The sequence below is a fragment of the Pseudophryne corroboree genome, chromosome 8 (genome assembly GCF_028390025.1).
Source record: "Pseudophryne corroboree isolate aPseCor3 chromosome 8, aPseCor3.hap2, whole genome shotgun sequence".
Classification (NCBI taxonomy): Eukaryota; Metazoa; Chordata; class Amphibia; order Anura; family Myobatrachidae; genus Pseudophryne; species Pseudophryne corroboree.
Window position 1 is genome coordinate 190,275,987 of NC_086451.1, and position 11,505 is coordinate 190,287,491.

Consider the following 11,505-nt stretch of genomic DNA (forward strand, 5'->3'; position numbering starts at 1 on the left):
GTTAAGGTTTACACCTGGAACTCCTACGTTCAGCAACCGTGGGCTCAAAGTGTCCTTTGGGTCTGGGGCTCCGCAGTTCACAGTTCTTAGCACAACCTCCAGTATCCCAGGTACTGGGTTTGTCTCCTTCCTGGGGAAATTGTCTTTCCTTTATGGGTGATTGCCCTCCATTCGCCTCTGGCGCAACCGGGAGGGGCCCAATCTGCGCATGCAGGAACCTGGCCAGGGACTCTCCTTCTGCTCTTAATGAGAGTGCAGACGTCGGCTGCAAAGGAGCAGTGAGTATTAACAATGCATCTCCCCATGCTCCCCCCTCAAAAGCCTCTACTCCCTTCCAGGGGCTTACAACATTTTCTTTCCACTTAAACAATAATCGCTGGGTCTCACCTGGGCAACTCTCCATCTCTTCCTGCTCACCCACCTCCCAGGGTCGGAGCATAATCCGCACCCCCCTGCCACCCGTCATAGGCAGTGGTGGGTGGGCTCCTCCCACACTGGGCAACAATGGGGACAATGGCTGCAGAGGAGCAGGGAATATCAGCAATTCTCCACGTGCTCCCCCCTCAAAAGCCTCCCCAAATCCCTCACTTGGGCCTAGCTCCTCCCCTACTCCCTTAAACAACAATGGTGGGGCCTCACCAGGGGTACCTTCCATCTTCTCCAGCTCACCCAGCTTCCCAAGCCTGAGTGGCATAGGGACTGGTGGGACGACACGGTACATCGGTACTACTGACACCTCCTGGGTTGTTAGGGGGGCAGAGTACACACAGGGCACCTCCATCTCCTTCTCTCCCAGCCTAGTACCAGGGGCGACAGCTTGTAACAGCTGCAGGCAGAAGCCCTCTGCCTTTTCTGTCTCTGGAGTCTCTGTAATAGCAGGCACAGTCGCTGAGCTCTGGTCTGCTATGGGGCTATAATCTGGTGCAGCACTCACCCTGGACCCTGGCTCTGCTTCATCCATTACATGCTCTGTGTGCATCGGTCCGTCCTGCAGGGTCACAGCGTCCAGCTCCACCATACTCTCCGGCACCGTGTAGGGCGAATAAATATCCTCTCCCAAAATTTTATCTGCCTCAGCCCCAGTCTCTGATGTTAGGGCTCCTTCTGAGTCACGGGGCCCTGGTGTCACCCTGCAGGGACACTCCACAGCTAGCTCCTCATTTTCCACTTCCCTAAATGGGAACAGTTCTGCTATTTCTCCTTGCGTCAGTGGGGGGTCTAGTTCTGCCGCTTTCTTAGTGTGCATATACTGTAGCAGACGGCGCTCCTCAGACTGCCCTCTGCGACACTGGTCTAGCCACTTTGGGGAATTCAACTGTCCCTGTGCCGCTGCGACCTCCTCCGCATCCTCAAAGCATTGCAGGAGACACTGTAGCTGCTCCCGGACACTTCTCAGTTCTACTGGACACAGGACACATTTCCTGTACACACTGAATGCATGTAGTGGGTCATCCTGTTGCTCATACACCCATCGGATAAGGGTGCGATGTGAGCGGCCTTCGGTGGGGGTGCTGCATCGTAGCTTCCATTCTGCACTTAGGTCCTCTAGATTCATTCGTGTTAACGGATCGCCCGATTCTGCATGCCACATTTCCTCTCCCGGCGCCATTCTTCCAACGGGCTGCACTAGTAGGGCTCGGTCAGCCTCACTTGCTGGACCCCCTCACTTCAGCCTCTGTTTCTGGGCTACAGCACACTCTGCTGCTCCCTTGCTTGCAGGGAATGTCCCCCTGGACAAGCAGACACTTAAGCGGAATTTTGCCCTCGCTTAATGCCCTCACACATGATCCAGTTACTTCTCCCTGGCATCCCTGCTAGGTTTACAGGCGCTCTCCTCTGTGTGGTTCTATACTACTGGGTTACAGGCTATTGCATCTTCAGAGCTTGGCCGTATATACCGATACGGACCCCTGGCTCTGCCCGTACGTTGGGACTGTGTGATCCCACCGCTTGCCACCAATTGTGAGGACCCCGGGTTCATGTGTGCATTATTCTCGCCTTTTGCTATCTCTGCCTTGAGAAAGGCAGCGTTTAAAGCTCTGCACTGCGCCCCGAGGTCGCTACCGAGTTCCCAAGATCACACAGTAAGAACGCAATAGCAAGGTACAATGGCACCTTTATTTTCATACACACTAATTATACAGGAAAATCCGTAACACACTTTGTACAATATATACAGGTAGCATTAATAATGATTACGATTAAGATTATATCAGAGAAAGAACCACACAAAAGCAACAACTCCTGCCCCTACACAGTCACTAGCCACCTCAGGGAATACTTGCGTTTGGCGACTCCTTGCAGATACTGGTTCCTGGAAGGGGTGATGATGTCTGTCTTGCTGATCCCGGCCGCACGGCCTGTGTGAATCCACTACTCTTGCGAGTAGGGTAATCTGGAAAAGTCACCCAGCTCCTGCTGGCACACTTAAGCCAGTTACCTGGGATAGCTCCGGTGGGAGCAATACGCTTAGGTTTGTTATCGCCTGCTGGGCCTCAGGTACCCACGCACAGGCTGACAGGACAGTCTCCTGGCAACAGCCTGCTTTTCCTCAGAAGAATCACCTTCCCATCTCTCTGCGGGTCCTTTTGAAACCTCCTAAACTCCCATGATGCTTTGCTCACCTGGTGATGCGGCAGAGTGTCCCGATTGGAGGGATTTTCAATCCTCATATGTAAAAGTGTTTAGGGACACCAGGGGACCCCCTGTGACTTTGGAGTCACTAAGTCTACTGGCAGGCCCTCCAGGACAATAGGCACTAATTATGGAGATAGGAAGGTTGGCTGCCCTCTGGCCATAACCTGAGTGGAGGTTAACCCCGTATAGTCATTTGTGATGTCACTGTCTCCTCAGCTAAGTGATGCTTCCTGTGAAGGGGAGGCTGTGACAGAGGGGGGGGGGGGGGGGGGGGGTCAGCCCTGCACTTTTGGTACATCACATAGCCAGATGTCTTTGACCGTTTACCTGGCTGGGCACCCACCTGACACCAAGTACTTACCCCCATTAGTGCAATACAATACAATCACACATATACATTTCATAGGCATTGTGTAGGGAACAAATCAGGGCTAGAAAGATATTCCCTGAGAGTCACAACCATATAAAGAAAAGGGACAATTACCTAAATACATATGTCCACTGCATACAGTAGTATGGGGTATACAGCTCAGATACGAATAACAGCTGGGTGTTATACAGGATAAAATACAGTTATCTCTGGCATTCTGCCATCACTACTGAAGCGCAGGACCAGGCTGGCCAAAAAATACGCGACGTGACGTGGGCATGGCCACGTTCCGTCACAACGCGCGACACCTGACACACACGTACGTACACGCGCGACACCTGACACACACATACGTACGCGTGTGGCACCTGACACACACATACATACACGCGCGGCACCTGACACACACATATTTACGCGCGCGGCACCTGAAACACACACATATATATATATACGCGCGCGGCACCTGAAACACACACATATATATACGCGCGCGGCACCTGAAACACACACATATATATGCGCGCGGAACCTGAAACACACACATATATACGCGCACGGCACCTGAAACACACACATATATAAGCGCGGTACCTGAAAAACACACATATATACACGCAGCACCTATATATTTATACACAAGCACGGCACCTGACACACACACGTACACGCAATGCATTTTACACATGCCTCCAGCCTCAGTCACAGGCTGCTGCCGCCTACCCCCTCCCCTGCATCATCCACAAAGGCAGCAAAGTATTTTGACCAAAGTTAAAAGTATATCAAATCAATTCTGTTTGGTAAATAAAATTATTTAGCATTTTGCCCAGAACAGGGATGTTATACGAACATTTTCATTATACATTAAAAAAATTAAATGTTTATTCTTACAGTGAAATTTTTACATTTCTGAATTTAAAAAATAAATTAAAAAAAAGCTATGAAATTCCATAGACAAAAAACCTTACGGTTTCTCATGTCCCATTAAGGCTTCTTAGACATGATCGAAATTTCAGAAACCTGTTGTAACTCTTCCACTCAAACTCCAAAAAGCAATGAAATTCCGATCATTAAGGCTGACGCCTTAATGGACGTGTTCCTTGCGCAATACAGATATGGTATGCCATCACAGCCTGTGGGTAAGTGCAGATTCAGCACTCTCACAGAGTGAGATTGCTGTCACTCACACAATGGTGGAGCTGCTAATTCACAGATTTGTGTGCTCATTGGAATACACACATGCAGTCTATGCAACTGAAGGTCTGAGCGGAAGACAAAGCTGCTCGGATGAGGTAAGAGTGTTGTTGATTGGAGGAGGAAACAGAGCAGTGTGGATGGGGGAACAGAAGTGTGTGGATAACCTCAACCGCTGACCGCAAAGTTCCCACCATTGGATACAATGGAGCGCCTATGTGCTACATTGTATCTTCAGTGCGCAGCCTCACTGACACTACAGGAGCGCACAGCCAATCAGTAGAGTGCCACGACGTGGCGCTCCCTGATTGGCTGAAGGGACCCTCTTTGACAGGAGTCAGGGGGGGTCCCGGCAGTCGGGGAAAGGGGTCCCATGTGTAAACATGTTACCCCTTTCAGTGCGTGGTTCGGGTTTCCGGTTTGTTTTTTTGCCAAGTACGTGGATTATAAAGAGAACACAAGCTACACTGGATTATGTGAGTATAATTATTTTCACAGGTACCCCGTGGAGTCTACATGGAGAAGTGGACCGAGCATCGTGTGAACATAGGAAAGTATGTATGTATGGTGGTGTGCATATATGTAATAAACTTATACTTTAAAGGTGTGTGTCTCCTCTTTTTATTGGGGTATTTTTTTAGTAGTACTACTACAGGTACCAGCTTGCGGGGAGGCTTGCTGGGAATTGTAGTACTGCTACAAAAAACATTCTTATTTTTTCACAAGGCTATCAGCCCCCCATCCGCCGCCCTTGGTTGGGGGGGACAGCCTCGGGCTTCACCCCTGGCCCTTGGGTGGCTGGAGGGGGGGGGACCCCTTGATTTAAAGGGTCCTCACTCCTCCAGAGTACCCCGGCCAGGGGTGATTAGTTAGTGATTTAATGCCAGGGCCGCAGGGACCTATATAAAAGTGTCCCCCGGCTGTGGCATTATCTCTCTGACTAGTGGAGCCCGGTGCTGGTTCAAAAAATACGGGGGACCCCTACACTTTTTTTCCCCCGTATTTTTTGCACCAGGACCAGGCGCAGAGCCCGGTGCTGGTTGATTAAATATGGGGGAACCCCTGTCAGTTTTTCCCCCATCTTTTTTCAACCAGAACCGGCTCAAAGAGACCGAGGCTGGTTTTGCTTAGGAGGGGGGACCCCATGCATTTTTTTATAAAAAGTTTAACACTTTCCCACCCCTTCCCACTGATAAACATGCACGGATCTCACGGATCCGTGCATGCCTATCAGAACACGGTAAAAAAAAAAAGCAGGTCTATTTTAAAACTGCTTTTTTTTACGATTTGTATTTTTTTCACGGCAGTGATTGGCTATTGCCGGCAGTGTTTGTGAAATAGAATTTTTAGTAAATTACCAAGTTGTATCAAATAACAGCCGTATTTGACCGATGGTGTAATCATTCGTATTTTTTTTCTTTGACTTCAAAAAAACTACGAATACCCCCATCACTGCCGAGATTTTAGTCAGTAAATTCCCGAGATGACACTTTGAAGAAAAAACACCAAATCGGTCAAAATTGGGAGCTTAGTAAATATACCCCCATGTGTGTATTCCAATGAGCACACAAATCTGTGAATTAGCAGCTCCACCATTGTGTGAGTGACAGCAATCTCACTCTGTGAGAGTGCTGAATCTGCACTTACCCACAGGCTGTGATGGCATACCATATCTGTATTGCGCAAGGAACACGTCCATTAAGGCGTCAGCCTTAATGATCGGAATTTCATTGCTTTTTGGAGTTTGAGTGGAAGAGTTACAACAGGTTTCTGAAATTTCGATCATGTTTAAGAAGCCTTAATGGGACATGTGAAACCGTAAGGTTTTTTGTCTATGGAATATATATATATATATATATATATATATATATACAGAGAGAGAGAGAGCATGAGACTAGCAGCACCCACTCTAGAATCCAACAGTGTGGAGTTGAAGGCTTTGTAAATGAAGATAGACAAAAGAGCCAGCATCATCCAATATATAGCTTTTATATAGCTTTCATCATAGCAAAAACATAAGTCACATAAAGTTCATCGTGCAATGGCAAAAATAGGAATTTAATACCTAACGGTAATTATTTTTCTCGTTGTCCATAGTGGATAGTGGGGAATAGGATATTACCATGGGGTATAGATCGGGTCCACTGGAGCCTGGCACTTTAATAAATCAATAGTGTGTGATGGCTCCTCCCCTCTATGCCCCTCCTAGCAGACTGAGTCTAGGAAACTGTGCCCGAGGAGACGGACATACTTTGAGAGAAGGATATAAAGCGTAAAGCGGAGAGGTAACGAACCAACACACAACCTTAAGATAGCAGAGCTAACCAGAACAGAGGAAAGCAACGCTAATAATAGAAGGATAGCAATGCTAACCAAACATGGAACAGGGAAGCAACAGCAAACCCTTCCTATAACACTTACAAAGAGGTAAGCAGGAAAACGAAGCACAGAGGCGGGTGCTCAGTATCCACTACGGACTACGAGAAAAGGAATTACCGGTAGGTATTAAATTCCTATTTTCTCTAACGTCCTAGTGGATACTAGGGAATAGGATATTACCATGGGGACATACCAAAGCTCCCAGAACGGGTGGGAGAGTGCTGAGACCCCTGAAAAACCGCATGACCAAACTGAAGGTCATCTTTGGCCAAGGTGTCGAACCTGTAGAACTTAAACGTGTTCACACCAGACCAAGTTACTGCACGGCACAACTGTAAAGCCGAGATGCCCCGGGCAGCCAGGAGGAACCCACCTACCTTGTGGAGTGGGCCTGAACTGAACTCGGCAGCGGCAGAGCAGCCAAAGTATAGGCTTGTTGGATAGTTAATTTGAGCCAACGAGCAATGGACTGCTTGGAGGCAGGACAACCAATTTTCATAGCACCATAAAGGACGAAAAGCGAGTCAGACTTCCTGTGATGAGCAGTCCTTTTGATGTAAATCCTCAAAGGCCTCACAACATCCAGGGACTTTGGATCAAGGAAGTGTCGGATAAGACTGGAACCACAATTGGTTGATTTACATGAAAGGCCGACACCACTTTTGGCAAAAACTGTGGGCATGTTCTGAGCTCCGCCCTATCCTCATGAAACACCAAGTATGGGGTCCCCCACAGGACAATGCCCCCAAATCTGAAACTTGCAGAGCCGAAGCCAAGGCCAGTAATAAAACAGTCTTCCACATCAGGTATTTTAAGTCAACCTTATGCAAAGGTTCAAACCAATCCGACTGGAGAATGGTCAACACCACATTGAGGTCCCACAGAGCAGTGGGAGGAACAAAGGTTGGCTGAATGTGCAACACCCCCTTAAGAAAGGTCTGTACTTCAGGAAGTACCGCCAGTTGTTTCTGGAAAAAGACGAAATCTGAACCTTCATGGAGCCTAATCGTAGGCCCTTATTCACTCCCGCTTGCAGGAACAGTAGAAACCGGGCCAGACGAAATTCCACAGGAGAAGATTTTCGACCCTCACACCAAAAAACATCTTTCTTCCAAATATGGTGATATTGTATGGCAGTAACCACCTTACGGGCCTGAACCATAGTGGAAACCACCTTGGATGGAAGATCCTTCCTGGTTAAAATTTCCCTCTCAACTTCCAGGCCGTCAAACATATCTGCTGTAAGTCTGGATAGATGAACAGTCCTTTGTTGAAGAACATAAAACTATTATAACACCTATTAATACAGTTAACTTATAAACCTTATTGGAAATCTCCAGAGCATTATTTAATGACAGCAGGAGATTTCCATTAAGGTTTATAAGTAAATTGTATTAATAGGTGTTATGATAGTTTTATGTTATTTGTATGGTGGTTTTACTATATTTTAATAAAAGCCTATATTTTGGACAGCGCTTTCTCTATTTTTTCTGTGGTCCGCATACCAGGCCCGTCATGGCCAATCTGGGGCAATGAGAACTGCCTGAACCCTTTCCTTTTTGAGTCTTTTAAAAACTCTTGGGATTAGAGGAATTGGAGGAAACAGGTAAACAAACTGGTAATTCCAAGGCATCATTACAGCATCTACCGAAACTGCCTGCGGGTCCCTCATTCTGGAGCAGTATTGATGGAGCTTCTTGTTGAGATGAGAAGCCATCAGGTCTATCTGTGGACAACCTCACCGGTGAACAAGCTGTTGAAACACCTGAGGGTGGAGGCCTGCTTAGGAAGTCCGCTTCCCAGTTGTACACTCCTGGAATGTAAATGGCTGAGATGGCCCTTGCGTTGGCTTCCACCCAGAGGAGTATTCTTGACACCGCTTGCATTGCGGCCCTGCTTCTTGTTCCTCCCTGACAGTTGATGTATGCTACTGCCGTGGCATTGTCCGACTGCACCTGGATGGCCTGATTCTGAAGGAGGAATGAGGACTGTATTAGAGCATTGTAAATTGCCCTGAGTTCAAGGATGTTGATTGGAAGAGCAGATTCCTGAAAGGACCACGTTCCCTGGAACTGCGCTCCTTGAGTCACTGCCACCCAACCCCGGAGGCTGGTATCTGTTGTCAACAGCGTCCATGACTGGGTGTTGAAACTCCAACCCTCCACCAGATGGGGGACTGGTAGCCACCATAAGCAGGGATATTCATGCTTTTGGTGACAGGGTTACATGCTGATGCATGTGCAGGTGAGATTCCAACCATTTGTCCAACAAATCCAGTTGAAACGGTTGTGCATGTAACCTGCCGTACTTTATTGCCTCGTAGGAGGCCACCATCTTGCCCAGCAAGCAGATGCAAAGATGAATTGAGACCACACAAGGTTTCAGCACCAACCGGACCATAGACTGAATAGTCAAGGCCTTGTCCATGGGAAGGTAAACCTTCTGAGACACCGTATTCAGGATCATCCCCAGGAACTGAATTCTCTGAGATGGTTCCAAGTGAGATTTCTGAAAATTGAGTATCCATCCTTGATCCATAAGCAAACGAGTAGTTAAGTCGATACTGTGCAGTAGCTGTTCCCTGGACACCGCCTTTATCAGGAGATCGTCCATGTATGGAATTATCTGGACACCCCTCATGCGCAGTTGTAGCATCATTTCGTCATGACCTTTCTGAATACACTTGGGGCTAAGGAGAGACCGAAGGATAAAGCCTGGAAATGCTGGTCCAGAATCGTGACCTGAGGAATGCTTGTTGAGGTGGCCAAATTGGGATATGTAGGTATGCGTCCTTTATATCCAGGGACATCAGAAACTCCCTCTCCTCCAGATTCACTATCACTGCTCTTAGAGATTCCATCTTGAATTTGAACAACCGAAGATATGGGTTCAAGGATTTGAGGTTCAACATCGTTCGTACAGAGCCGTCTGGCTTCGGAACCACAAAGAGACTTGAGTAAAACCACTTTGTGTGCAGCTGAGGAGGCACTGGAACAGTAACTCCTGTAGAAAACAGCTTTTGCACTGCCTGCTGTAAGGAAACCCTTGCTTCCTGTGAAGCTGGTAAGCCTGACCTGAAGAATGTGAGAGGAGGGAGTTCCTGGAATTCCAGCTGGTAACCTTGGCATATGTGGTCCCTCACCCAAGGATCATGGCAGGACTCTGCCCATATGTGGGCGAAGTGTTGAAGATGAGCACCTAACTGAAAGTCGCCTTGCTGCTAGGACCAACTGTCATGCAGAGGGCTTTGTGGAAGAGGATCCTGAGGCCTGGTCCGCAGGTCCAGCAGCTGCTGATTTATGGGACTTACCGCAAGATACTCTAGCAGCATTGGAGGCACCTCTGGCTTTGTCTCTGAATCTGGCCACCCGAAAGGACTGCAGGGAGGTCTAGGATAGGGACCCATGGCAGGTGGCGGGGCAGTGCTATGTATGGGCAGATATGTAGATTTACCTGCAGTTGCCTGAAATATCCACTTTGTTAATTTCTTCCCCAAACAAGGCATCACCTGTAAAAGGAAGGTTTTTAATCCCTTTTTTAGAATCATCATCTGCTGACCAATGACGTAGTCACAGGGCTCTACAAGCCAGTACTGCCATAGCAAGTGGTACGTCCATTAATGCTACTAAGTTCCTTAACAGTCTCACTCAAAGTTTGCAGCATCTTGGATGTGTTGTAGCAATGTAACTATCTCTTCTTGAGGTAGTGTAAGCAACCCTTTTAGAATATCATCAGACCATTTTACCATGGCTCTAGAAATCCAGCCGCATACTATGGTAGGGCGCTGGGCTACACCTGCTGCAGTATAAATTGATTTAAGAGTGGTTTCAATTTAGCGATCAGCTGGGTCTTTAAGGGAAACAGCCCCAGGTACAGGTAAAACAATCTTACTTGACAGCCTGGACACAGAAGTATCCACTGTCGGTGGGGTTTCCCAGACTATCCTATCCTCTGTAGTTAAAGGGAATGATTTTAATACCCGTTTAGGGGTAATAGATTTTTTTGTCAGGATTTATCCATGCTGCCTTAGCCAGGGAATCTAATTCTTTAGAAACTATGAAGGTTGCAGAGGACTTTGGTTTTACATTAAAAAACAGTTCTTCTGTCTGTTCTTCCTCCTTATCAGGGATATTGAGCACCTCTCTAATGGCATAAATGAGGGCCTCAACACCTGGGGACAGGGAATTATCCTCGTCCACCTCAGCCTCTCCTTCATCAAACTCTGGTAGTTCAGAATCAGAGTCAGATTGTAATAAGTGAGGGAGAGTACGTTTGAGAGAGACCACATGTGGGGGGGGGGGGGGGGGGCTGAAGAGCATGTCTGTGGTCAGTAGCAGTTACCATAAATGTGTCTATAGTTTGTTTCAGGGTTTGCCTTTCTTGCTTAGCCGTAGCTAACTCTGGATGAATACTGGAAATCATAGTTTTAAATTATTCCATCCACTTAGGTTCCTGCACATTACTACCTTGTGAAGGAATTGAGCATTGGGTACACATAAGGGATCCCTGTGAGGAAGGTGTAAACCTAGCCTTACATAAAGTACTCACAGAAAGAGGAGCAGGAAGTGAGTGTGTGCACCAGGGTCTGGTGAAAGGGAGTGGGTGAGTCAGGATTAAGAGGAGCAGGAAAGAGAGTGTGTGTGTGAGCCGGGCACGAGCAAAGCAGGCAGCAAGAGGAGTGTCTGTGTGTGTCCGTGAGAGCAGAGGGCAGGGTAAGGCAGAGAGAGTGCTGCTGCTCAAAGTGTGAATGTGTGTGCGTGTGTCTCAGCCGCAGCCTGAACCACTGCCTGAGCCACAGCATCTGATCGCTGATCGGAGGAGCAGGGAGCAAATAAGTATTAGCTATTCCTTTTCTGTTGTGTAATCAATTGTCTCCCTTTGTCCATTACTGTATTTTATTGTACTTAATTTGTACTTAATTAATC